This window comes from Heterocephalus glaber, unplaced genomic scaffold (assembly GCF_053883595.1).
Source record: "Heterocephalus glaber isolate CG9 unplaced genomic scaffold, H.glaber_assembly_v1.0 deba00001497, whole genome shotgun sequence".
NCBI lineage: Eukaryota > Metazoa > Chordata > Mammalia > Rodentia > Bathyergidae > Heterocephalus > Heterocephalus glaber.
The window spans coordinates 50,593,794-50,606,879 of NW_028258320.1; the positions used below are offsets into that span (position 1 = coordinate 50,593,794).

Genomic DNA, 13,086 nt, shown 5'->3' on the forward strand with positions numbered 1-13,086 from the left:
AGGCTCAGGGTTGTTTCGACCCTTCGCTCTCCACATCTCTCACTCCTTATCACTCCTTACCATGTAATGGAAAGCCAGTGCCTAGACTTAGACTGACATTTTCCCAAATAGAACAGATGGAAACTGTTCAATAAAAGGCAAAGTTGTAATCAAAAACCTTTCAAAATAATGTTCAATTCTTTGTCAAACTCTTGAGAGAGTAACAATTAGGTTCTGAAAGGTCCTGCAGGAAGCACACCCTTTTCTACAAGTTTGTTACAATTTTTCCAGATTCCATGGACCAGGTAACCACTTCTACATATGGCAGCTATCAGCAGACAGGAAGTGGTGTTTGGGAGTCCTATGGGATAGGAGATCCTCATCCGCATTCTGAGGGTAGCTTGTGCTCCAGAACTGATGGTGCTCAGGGGCTGCTTCTACAAAGATCTGAGCACTCTGAAAACTGGCTTCATCTTGGGCAAGGAAGATTTCTATGGTAAGTCAGGCTGTGAACAAACTCATGCACAAGGGCCCAGCTCAGGGCACAATCACTTTACTCTGTTGTCCACAATTTGGTTGAAAGGCTCTTAGGATCAAATTTGGAAGCGGGAGAGAATATGGGTGTAAATGTCTTACATCTCCTGGACCTGTATATCAGGGTGACAAAGATTTGACCTACAGAGCACAGGGATTGAAGGTTAGCAAGTCAATTTCCTGGTGACCTTTCCCCCCTTTCCCCAGACTGTCATCTACTGGGGACGGCCAAGCCCCATGTCTGTCTGCTTGAGGGTTATAGAAAAGGATAAAAGACAAAGACCATTTTGTAGGTAAACATGGGGCTAGGAGGTCAGAGCCTTAGATTAGGCAAAAGACAAAGACTTTCCAAGCTTATCACTATTTATTGAGTACACATAAGCAGTCAGAGGGTGTGGTGAATGACCCAAGGAAAGCGATGATGGGTTTCAGGGGCTAGTAAAAGAAGAACAAAGCATTCTTGTAAAAATAGAATATAAATTAGTAGGGAACAGGAGTTTTCCCCTGAAGTGGGACTTTAACATATCCTGCATTGTTCTAAAGAGTTGGGTCCTCAGGAGATGTTGTCTTGCCCTGTAAGCATCATGGCTTTATGGGTCTTTCTGTTGTGACCAGGAGGAAGTGGAGTCTCTACATACCAATTGGCCCACAAGGAAAAATACTCATCAGCCTGGAACATTAGCCTTAATTCACATTGTGGGCCCTGACAGTCATCTAAAATGCAGACAGAGAATTTAATTATTTTTACACCATCTGCAAAATCAGACTCCATACCAATTCTTCAAGGTCCTATGTAATGGAACTCCTCTTTGTAGTCTTGTTTCCTTACTCTCCCACTCCCCCTTCCCACATCCACCAGCCTTCTGTCCATCAAATGTCCTTCCTGGTCTCCATTGCTGCCTCTGTCACTGGGCTGAAACATTGACATTCAGGTTTCATATGAAATACCACCTCATGGTCTTTCTTTACCCTTAAGTGAGAGTTTTCCTTCAAAAGCCACATCACATTATTCTGTTTATTTGAGGTCAAAGGTCACTATCTGAAGGTATTTTGATTATTCACTTTTGTATTTTATTGTTTATTTACTTTTATACTTTACCACTTCATCTTTTGGCTCAGGGCAATATCCAGCAGCTACAACAACAAGTGGTATGTAGTAGGCAATTAATCAATGTCAATTGAGCAAATGAATGTTCTACACACCAGAATGTTGGCACCGAGACCGAGGCTTATTCCCAGGGATCTCTGAAGGATCAGGTTGTCACAGGTCAGTAGGCTGGGCTTCCACTGTCTTATACCAACTGGTCATTGTTATAGGATATGGGATAGGAATGTGAATGTGTGTCCCTGTCCTCACATGCTGTGATGTGGCACCAGCACCTGAACTTCTGATCTTGCTCAGAGGCTCAGAAAGAAGCTAAGTGTATGGAGGGAATAGACAGAACTCCTGCAACCACCATTGCAGCCTCCCTGACAAATGTGCTGGCCATGCCTTTGCTTGTTGATGGGGTAGAAAGGCTAGTCCAGCTCTGTATCCCTGAGGCCCATCTGGGACCTGGTGATTGGCTCTGATTAACACATTTCTAATGAATATACAGATGGTTAGACAACATACTGCAATGACATGACAGGATCGGGATGCTGGATTTGATGTACACGGGTGTCAGAAGTTAAAGGTTGTGCAGATACACTGGGTTGAGCAGAAGCAGAGTGAAGGGTTGAAGGAGGTAATGAACAGACACACCTTGTCCTCTCGTCTGTGTATGTAGCCCAGTGACATGCTAACTGTAACACTGAATTTACCAGGTGGAGAATTAAGGCATAAAACTCCTGAGACATGGTGGGTGGACATTAAGATTGGTCCCAACGTGGATGATGTCCTGGCCAGAGCTGAGGTGTCCAACAAAGGCCAAAAGTGTGATGCTGTTTGAGAAGAGTTGGTGAACAGCAAGCCATGTTTCCACACCAAATGGCCTGGGTCCCTGAAATGACACAGCACTAAGATGACCTTCCTTAGAATAGAGCAACCTGCTAGTGCCAGGTCAGTGCTATCCCAGATCAGCACCATCTGCCTAGGGCAGGACAATTTCTCTTGTCCTAAAACCAGCCAGACCAAGTATGAGTTGTGCCTATTTTCATCATCAAGTGAAATATGCACTTGGTCACTGCGTGAAGAAAGACATTCTGAAAAGCAGAATGCTGACAATTATACCTGCATATGGCTTTACCACATGGCCATCAGCCACTCTGAAGAGCTGAACCCTGGTGATGCCTGGCAATAGCCTGTGCTGCTGACCAGGGGACAGAGCTGCCCTTGTCCTTTTGTGTACATCTGTGTGGGGTGGAACCATGATTTGGATGGTTCATTTGCTCAATACCGTGAATATCTCATCACTTGACATATCTATCAGCTCCCTGAACCCTGCCTCAGTCACTGATGTGGCTGCTGGACTGCCAGTCTCTGGGTAGCAGGGCAGAGCAGCAGCCATGCACCAACAAGGAGAACTAATCTTGCCATGCTCCAGTGGCGGGACTGGATTTGTCCCAAGACACTGGTCAGCTTCCCCAGAGGGTCCTGAACGGAGGCACAGTTCCTCTACATGCAGTAGGTGGATCTGCCTAATTGGTCCCTGCAGGATCCTGGCTCTTCACTGTAAGCCCTTGTCTTTGGCTATTACAGATGGTATAGAGCCTGTGGTCCTGGTCACAGGTATTTTTCTTCACTCATACTCACAGATATTATCCACTTTGCTTTTTTTCAATTTTTATTCTAAAACGAGTCTGTTTCCTAATGAGCTGATGGCCCAATATTTTTTTTATGGTAGTGAGAAGCAAATTTCTTCAAACTATAGTAGGAATTCTGGAAATAAATTTACCATCTTTCATAAGCACCTGGTATAATGGGATGTTGATTCTATATATTGTATATATATTAGAATACATTTGACAATGTTTTGAAAATTATGGGCATTTTCATTTTACTTTATGACTAAGTGATATGAGATTCCATTGGCTATTGCTTTTGAGGATGAGATTTCTGTAGTTATATGAAAAAGTGAAATGAGCAAAGTGAACAGAATTCAGCATACAAGCTGTCTGTGTTAGGATCTTTCTATCTCTTCTTCAATGTAACATATGCCTGGCTGAAACGTATCAATACTTGTCATGCCTGTGAGGGAACTTCCATGGGTGATATACAGGTCTGTTATTCTCTGACTGGCTGGATAGGGACACATCATTATGATATCCTGTGAAGATTGTATATCTTGGAAACATTGCCCCTATGTCAGACAGGAGGTAAGATGAAGTTAATTCAGTGCCAGCAAAAAGTTTATCAGAGCCCCAGGTTTATACAGGTGCATGAAAATAGACCTTTAAATTAGATGTGTATGATCTAGTCAAATATGTGGAGATGGAAAATTTGGAAACAAGCATCAGTACTCTTACATTTAAGGAATAATTTGTTTAAACATCCAAACAATCTGCTTTATCTTTTTATTTGGAAATTGGCATGTTTGAGCCTGAGATTACAGTGTTTAATGTTCATGGTGCAGGTATCTTTAAAACCAGCTAGAACTTTGGTTTTGAGCCAACATTGTGTGTGGCCCCACAGGAGGATGAACAGTAAGATTGGTGTGGAATAGGGGCCTACTTCTACAGAAAGGCCTTTCTCCTCAAGTTCCAGTGACACCCTCATCTGGGAATGACCATGACGTCTGATGTCCAGTGAACAAGTCACTTGTGAGTATCCTCTCTCCAACAGTGCCACTTGCATGTGACCAGACAAGGTGGGAACACTTTACTTGTTGATATTTTCTCATCTTTCATCTGTTCTCAGACACTGTTAAAGCCCCTGAGTGGGCAGTAAACATAACCTTTGCAAATTTTCAAAAGGAGAAACAATTCAAACCCCCTCATCACCAGACAGCCTAGTAGTTATCCTGGGAGTCTCTCCATACTGATGCTGGGATGGACAAGGGCAAAACTGAACTGAGCAGTAGCTCAAGTCCCCCTGTTTGATTGTTTTTTGTATATCCTTTTATTGGTACATTTTAGATGTACAATATAATGACATTCATCATTGGAGACATGCACCTTTACATACTCTCTTGGTTCTTATTTTTTCCCCCTTCCCCTGCCCTCCCTATTTACAAAGACTTTGTTTCCATTTTTTCATTTTCTCATATTAACTCTATTCCCTTCTTTCCTTTCCCCTACTCCCCCCACTTCCCCCTCCCATTTGCCCCTTTTCTTCCTATTTCACATTATCTGTTATACCTTTTAGTCCTTATTTGCACTTTCAGTTTCTCACACTAGAGAAAGTATTCAGTATTTACACGTGTGTCCTATTTATGTCACTTAAGAGTATCACTTCAATGTTCATCCATTTAGCAATAAATGTCTCTAATTTCTCATTTTTGATGGCTGAGTAGTACTTCATTTCATTAAAAAACCCACATTTTCTTCATCCAGTCTCCAGTTGACAGCATTTGGGCTGTTTCCAAGGGTTAGTGATTACAAACTGCTGCTATGAACATGGGTGCACATATATCACTGTGGTATGATTCTTTTAATTCTTTGGGGAAGATCCCTAGCAGTGGAATAGTGGAGTCAAATGGGACTTCCAGTCCTAGTTCTTTGAGGTATCTCCATACTGATTTCCACAGTGGTTGGACCAGCCTACACTCCCACCAGCAGTGGAGCAGGGTTCCTCTTTCCCCACAACCCCGCCAGCATTTGTTATTGGTTGATTTCATGATAGCATCTATTCTTTCTGCAGTGAGGTTGAATCTCAAAGTTGTTTTCATTTGCATCTCTTGAATGACCGGTAGTGTTGAACATTATTTCATGTATTTATTTGCCATATCTACTTCTTTGTGTGAGAAATGTCTGTTAATTTCAGATGCCCATTTTTGGATTGTGTCTTTAAATTTGAAAGGTCTGATCTTTTTAAGTTCTTTATAGATTCAAGATAGTAGACCTTTGTCTGAGGGACCGCTGGTGAAAATTTTTTCCCACATTGTGGGTTGTCTCTTCACACTGCTATTGGTTTCTCTTGCTGTGCAGAAGCTTTTTAGTAAAAAGAGATCCCACTTGTTGATTGTTTGTGCTAGTTCATGGGCAACTGAGGTTTGTTCATAAAGTTTTTTTCCTACCCCAATGTCTTCAAGAGCTCTACCTAACCTCTGTTCCAGCCGGTTCAGAGTTTCTATTTTTATACTTAGATCGTTAATCCATTTTGATTTTAGTTGAATGCATGGTGAGAAATATATGTCTAATTTTAATCTTTGAGAAGTTGAAACCCAATTTCTCCAGTACTATTTATTAAAGAGACTATCTTTGCTCCATTGAGGGTGTTTGGCTCCTTTATCAAAGATGACATGGCTGAGTGCATCTGGAGTTGTTTCTGCATCTTCTAATCTGTTCCACTGGTCCTGAGGTCTGTTTCTTTGCCAGTACCATGCTGTTTTTATCACAGTAGCTTTGTAGTATAGCTTCAAGTTGGGAGTTGTGATACTGCCTGCCATATCTCTTTTTCCTAGAATTGCTTTAGCTATTCTGGGTCTCTTCTTGTTCCAAATGAATTTTTGGATTGTTTTCTCAAGGTCCATGAAGTATGCTGCTGGGATTTCAATTGGGATTGCATTGAATGTATATAGCAATTTTGGAAGTCTAGCCTTTTTCACTATGTTGATCCTCCATACCCAGGAGCAAGGGATGTCTTTCTATTTTCTGATATCCCCTTCAATATCTTTTTTCAAAGTGCTATAGTTTTCAGAGAAGAGGTCTTTGATTTCTTTTGTTAGGTTGATTCCTAGGTATTTCAGTTTTTTGGATGCTATTGTGAAAGGAATTATTTGCCCTATTTCTCTCTCAGTGAGTCTGTCATTTGTGTAGAAGAAAGCTGTTGATCTTTATATGTTGAGCTTGAATTCAGCTACTTTACTGAATGTGGTTATTAAGTCCAGAAGACTTTTGGTGAAGTTCTTGGGGTCTTCTATGTAGAGTATCATGTCATCTGCAAATAATGACAATTTGACTTCTTCATTTCCTATCTTATTTCCTTTTATTTCTTTCTCTTCTCTAATTGTTGTGGCTAATGTTTCCAAAACTATATTGAACAAGAGTAGTGACAGTGGACATCCATGTCTTGTTCCTGATTTTAGTGTGAAGGATTTCAATTTTTGACCATTTAGTATGATATTGGCTGTTGGGTTTTCATAGATGGCTTCTATCAGTTTGAGGTAGAGACCATCTATTCCAATTTTTTGTAGGGTTTTTATCATAAATGCATGTTGGATTTTGTCAAATGCTTTTTCTGTGTCCATGGGAATAATCATATGGTTTTTGTCCTTGGCTCTATTGATACAGTGTATTACATTGATTGATTTGCATATGTTGGACCATCCCTGCATCCCTGGGATGAATCCCTATTGTTCAGGGTGTATGATCTTCTTGATGATCTGCATTCTGTTTGCCAGTATTGTACTAAGGATTTTTGCATCTATGTTGATTAGTGAGATGGGCTCAGTCTGTTTTCCTAATATGATTATTCACTGCTATGAATTTCCCTCATAAGACTGCTTTCATTGTGTCCCATAGATTCCGATATGTTGTATTGTCATTGTCATTTATTTGAAGGAACTGTCTGATTTCTTCTTTAATTTCTTTTGTGACCTGTTGGTTATTCAGAATTGTGTTGTTCAATTTCCATGTGTTTATGAAGTTTCTGCCATTTCTTTCGCTGTTGATCTCCAATTTCATTGCACTATGGTCTGATAATATACAGGGGATAACTTCAGTTTCTTTGTATTTATCTGAATATGTTCTATGAGTGAGTATGTGGTCTATTTTGGAGAAGGACCTGTGTGCAGCTGAAAAGAATGTGTATTTTGATTTTGAGTGTGGGAAACACTCTGTAAGCATCTGTTAAGTTCGTATGTTCAAGAGTTTGATTGAGTTCTAGTATTTCATTGCTTGTTTTTTGTCTAGTTGATCTATCTATTTGTGACAATGGAGTTTTGAGGTCCCCCACTACTATTTTATTAGTGCTTATATGGTTTTTGATGTCCATTATTATTTGTTTTATATAGCTGGGTGCACTAGTGTTTGGTGCATAGATATTTATGATTGTCATCTCTTCTTCTTGGATTGTTCCCTTTACAAGGACATAGCATCCTTCTTCATCTCTCTTAATCAGTGTGGGTTTGAAATCCACTTGGTCTGCAAAGAAGATAGCTACTCTTGCTTTTTTTTCAGGTTTCTGTCACATGGAGTATTGTTTTCCACCCTTTAACTTTCCGTCTATGAGTTCCTTTTTGAATTAAGTGTGTTTCTTGTATGCAGCATATTGTTGGATTTTGCTTCTTAATCCAAAATTCTGCCAGTCTATTTCCTTTGATTGGTGAGTTGAGACCATTAACATTGATGGTTATAACTGATATGTATTGAGTTATCATTGTCATGACTTTTCTTTTTGTTTGATCCTCCCCCTTTACTTTTAATTTCTAGTTGTGCCCGGTGGATTCATTCTGCTGATCTTCCTGGCATTGTCATCCTTGTTGTATTTTCCTAGGATTTTGTCTAAAATTTTTTGGAGTGGGAGTTTGGTATTCATGAAGTTCCTAAGCTGCTCTTTGTCATGAAAGTATCTTATTTCTCCATCAGTATTGAAAGATAGTTTTGCAGGGTACATCAATCTGGGTGGGAGGCTGTTTTCCTTTAGGGCTTTAAATACATCACTCCAAGCTCTTCTTGCCTTGAGGGTTTGCACTGAGAAGTCTGCTGTGATTCTGATGGGCTTTCCTTTGTATGTGATTTGTTTCTTTTCTCTTACTACTTGTGGAATTTTGTTCTTCTGTTGGGTTTCTGGAATCTTAACAATTATATGCCCATGTATAGATTTTTTTTTGATCAGGGCTAGTTGGAGTCCTATATGGCTCACTTATCTGTGTATCAAATTCTTTTCCCCTGCTTGGGAAGTTTTCTGCCATCACTTCTGTAAACAGTTTTTTTATGTCATCTGCACTCTCTCCTGTTTCTTCATTGAATCCAATTAGTCTTATGTTATTTTTCTTTGCATCATTTAGCAGCTGCTGGATTTATTTCTCATGGTCCCTTAAAATTTTAAAGAATTTTTTCTTTTCCTGGTCACTAATTGCAATCTTATCTTCTATATCTGAAATTCTGTCTTCACATTGGCTCATTCTGCTGCATAGACTTTCAATGGAGTTTTTAATCTCCTGGAAATCTGTTTGCATCTGTTTTATGGATTCCATTTGTTTCCTATGTTGGGATTCCATCATGTTCCTTAGCTCCCCACTTTTTTATCTGTATCTTCTCTGGATTTGTTAACATGTCTTGCAGTATGGGCACAATCTTTGCTGTTATGTGAGAAATTATTTCTGATTTCATTTTTTCCAGATCCTCTTTCCTTGCTAGTTCAGGGAGTCTAGCTGGTTGAGTATCAGAGTGTTCCATCTTGTTTTCCTTTGGTGTTGCTGTAGGTGAACTGGAAGTTTTTTTCTGTGCCTTGTTTATCTGTCTTCTCATTTTGACATGGGGGGGGGTGTTCCTGGCACCCATGAGGCTCACCTCCTCTGTGCTGAAAGCTGTGGCACTCCTACCCAGAAGTCTCCTCTATGCTGGGAACCATGGCACACCTATCTGGAAGCCTCCTCCTTCTTGGGAGCCATGATGCACTGACCTGGAAGTCTCCTCTGTGCTGGAAGCCACGGCATGCCCACCCAGAAGTCTCTTCTCCACTGGGAGCCAAGGCATGCCCACCCAGAAGCTTCCTCCTGCCTAGGAGCTGTGGCACATGACCTGAAAGTCCCCTCTGGGTGGGAGCCCCGGCATGCCGACCCAGAAGCCTCCTCCTGTCTGGGAGCTGTGGCACACCAACATGGAATTCTCCTGTGGGCCAAGTCCCCCTGTTTGTGAGGGACCCTTGACTTCAGTCCTGCTGGAATAGGTGGTGGGGAGGGCAGCTCATCACAGATGGCAGCAGTATCTCTCCTTGTCATGTTGGGAGCCCCAGAGCTCTGTTTTACCCCCATAACCTACTTGAAATCCTGCCTCTAAGTGGCTGAGGGGTGAGCTCTTCAGAACAAGCTGAAACCTCAGCACTTTTTATCAACCCTGTGATAGCCACCACGGCAGCACAGTTTCCTCAACAGGTCCCCAGTGCACACAGTGTTAGGATGAATCAGACACTGGCCACTGAGTTCCTCATCTTGGGATTCCCCCAAAGCCCTAGCTTGCAAATGCTGTTCTTTCCCACCTTCCTCTGCCTCTACACACCTGCACTTTTGGAAAACCTGCTCACTGTGGTGGCCATCAGTGCCAGCCCAGCTCTGCACACCCCCATGTACTTCTTTCTGGTTAACCTGCCCCTGGTGGACATCCTCTGCACCTCAAACCTCCTGCCAAGCTGCTGAGCAGCATGGTGGCAAGGAGGACCATCTCCTATAGGGGATGCATTGCACAGCTCTTCTTCTTCACATGGTCAATTGGGATCTGAGCTGTTGCTCTTCTCGGCCATGGCCTATGACCGCTATGTGGCCATCTGCCAGCCACTGCTCTGCAGTGCATTGATGTGTCCCCAGGTATGTGCATTCCTGGCTTGGGTTGTGTGGGCCATCAGCCTCACCAATACATCAATCAACACCTGCTTCACCATGAGCTTACAGTTCTGCACATCCAATGCAGTTGAGCATTTCTTCTGTGAGGTCCCTCCACTTCTGAAACTCTCCTACTCCCCAACTCGCCTGAATGAGGGTATGGCCTTTGCAGTGGATATGTTCCTTGCCTTGGGGAACTTCTCTGTGACAGTCCTCTCCTATGGCTTCATTGTTGGTTTCCATGTACTACTCCACTGTCTTGTACACCTACATCTGTCCTGCCTCTAGCTACATGCTGAACAAGAACAAGGTGGCAGTGGTTATGTACACGTCTGTTGCACCTACCTTGAACCCCCTCATCTACACTCTGAGGAACAAGGATGTCAAAGTTGGGCTCGGGAGACTCCTGTCCTATAGCTGAGCCTGGCCAGCAACCCCATTTTGTCCCACTATGAGGGGGTGGCAAGTGTGGCTGAGGGTATAACTTTCCTAAAAGGCCAAGTCCTGTTTTCTGAGGTCACATTACATTTAAATGAGTAGGGAACATTCTGACAGTGCTGCACTTTGGACTTTGGGGAAGCCCCTGACCTCTCAGACATGGTATGATTGAGGGAGTATCCCATGTGATTGTGAAAGGGAAGCACTAAATAAATTTAAGATATCATCAAAAGTGGACACAATCTTTTCACCATGGCTGTCATCTCTGTTTTCCATAAGACAGGGGTTTTAGGTGAACACCACTTTGTGGCTGTCATGTATGTTTACAGCTAAGGGTGTCTTTGCATTAGGCATAGCTGGCATGTATTCAGGGTGCTTGGGGAAAAGAAAGAGGTTGGGGATTTTAGGATAGCTCTTTCGTGTAAGCAAAGTCTCTAAAAATCATCTGCTATCAATTTTTAGCACTTTGGAAGGAGATAGTTTGACACTGCTCTCACCAAGTCTATGATGTGAACATTCTGTGAAGCAGTGTGAAGTGGTCAAAGGTTTTTCATTCTTCCTTATGTCCAGCATTCACCAACAACACTGGCCCAGCTCAAGAAAGTTTGGGCCTAGGAAGACTCTTTGTAGTCCACTTATTTACTATTTGTACTGAGAGGCAGCTAGCACGGGTGGATGTATGAAATAAGAACTTGTAGTTGGGACAATGCAGAGAGAAGGGGGACTCCTTGCAGGAATTGGGCTTTCAGTCCTCCTGGGGTGGCTGACTTGGAACAAATCCTCACAGGATCCAGAGATCTCTTCTGCCACTCAAGCTCATCACTGGTGGCCAGTAGAAATGACTCCTAGACTCAGGGTCCTGGATCTTGTCCTGAACTGATCTTAAAGTAAGAACTGTAATGATATGTTGGCTTGTTTGTCCCATCTATGTTGGTTTTTCTGTCTCCCCTCAATTTTCACTTGTCTTTTTTCATACAGACTGTAGTCTCTTTGCTGGCATAGTCACTGTCTTTTATTCTTAATCCTGTACTGTGAGGCACATGGCAGGCACACAGTAAACTGACCAGTTGACTGCCACAATGAAACAAAGATGCACTGATTATTTCCATAAATTAGACCTAGTTTTGGAAAGACTATCAGAGGCACTTTTCTGGCATGATTGTTAAAGGAACTATGACATCTGTTTTTTCATAATTTGAAGCACAGCTCATGCCTGTGGCCAAGGGTATTTGAGTGATGATAAATGGAGGAGTTTGCAGCGCAATCTTGGGGCCTCTGAACTTTGCACAGGAGGACAGTAAGGGATGTTTGTCATGTGAGTCTTATTGAGGGTGATTCTGGCCACATACCAGAAATTGGACTTCTAAGTGTGATTATACTGCCTGCCTTGCTACTCTGATGCTAGGGGTAGAGGGGCTGTTAAAAATGCTATTAGAGATGAAATCTAAGGTCAAAATTCTGTACAAGGGCTCTCCCTACCACCCTGATTTATGGGGAAGCAATCTGCACTAAGGTGAGCATCTATACCAAACATTTTGGACCCCTGCCCAAGGAATCCTTAAGGTGGATCACACTTCTAACTCACAGGTACACCTGCTTTCTCTTGATTCCTGTGTAACAATACCCTTTGGAAGAACCAGGGGATTTTCTTTCATTGTATGTATATATTTTCTTCTACTGAATTTAGAAAATGGAAATATGTATAAAGGAGACAATTGAAAAGCAAAACACTTGTGATTCTATCCAGAGGGAGTATTTATTAACCACCTAACAAAATCAAATTATTTCAATACAAAATGATAAAAAATTACATATTTTTTCGTTAAGGTTTATAAAAGAGTATAATAAGAAATATAAAAATAACAATTTTATCAAATTTATTCAACACAAGAATTGGGTTGAAATGACACCTGCCTGAGTTATGCTCAGAATAGTCAATATGTAAACATATGTGCTGCCCTAGTGACACTCAGGAAAACTGTTAATTAATTAGTATTCCTGAATTTTTCAGTCTTTTTTAATGTAGATACTTGTGCACACATATAGACTTTCATAAATATGGAGTTGTAATATAAATGTCATTTTGTGTCCTGACTCTCAGTTGAAAGAATGTGGTATGATTTTTCACAGGTCATTACAGACTTTACCAAATCAATACTTGCTGGAGGCTTTGTGTTTCATCAGTGTCAGGGTGTGCAGTTCTCAGTGGATCCCTTTACCTCACTCTCACCAACTGAAATGTTTGATGTCTTCTGCTATTCAAACCCCTGTATTCAAACCCTCAGCAAGCCTTATTGTCCTTTTTATTACTTTAGGTAGAAATGCATGGGTGTTATAAGATATTTAGGAAAAGAGTGATTAGTATCACATTAACTTTTAAACATACTTTCAAAATCCAAAAAATATTTTTTTAATAACCACAACTATTTCAAGTATTAGAATTTGATCTAGGAGGTCCCCAGTCATGCAGAACATGCCAAATCAGCCTGCTGCAGACAGGCAGGTCTGTGCA

General features: G+C 41.5%; 1 pseudogene; it reads left to right on the forward strand.

Moving 5' to 3' along the window:
- Positions 1-9,716: 9,716 nt before the first annotated feature.
- Positions 9,717-10,557, forward strand: LOC101720719 (olfactory receptor 13G1-like; annotated as a pseudogene).
- Positions 10,558-13,086: the final 2,529 nt, after the last annotated feature.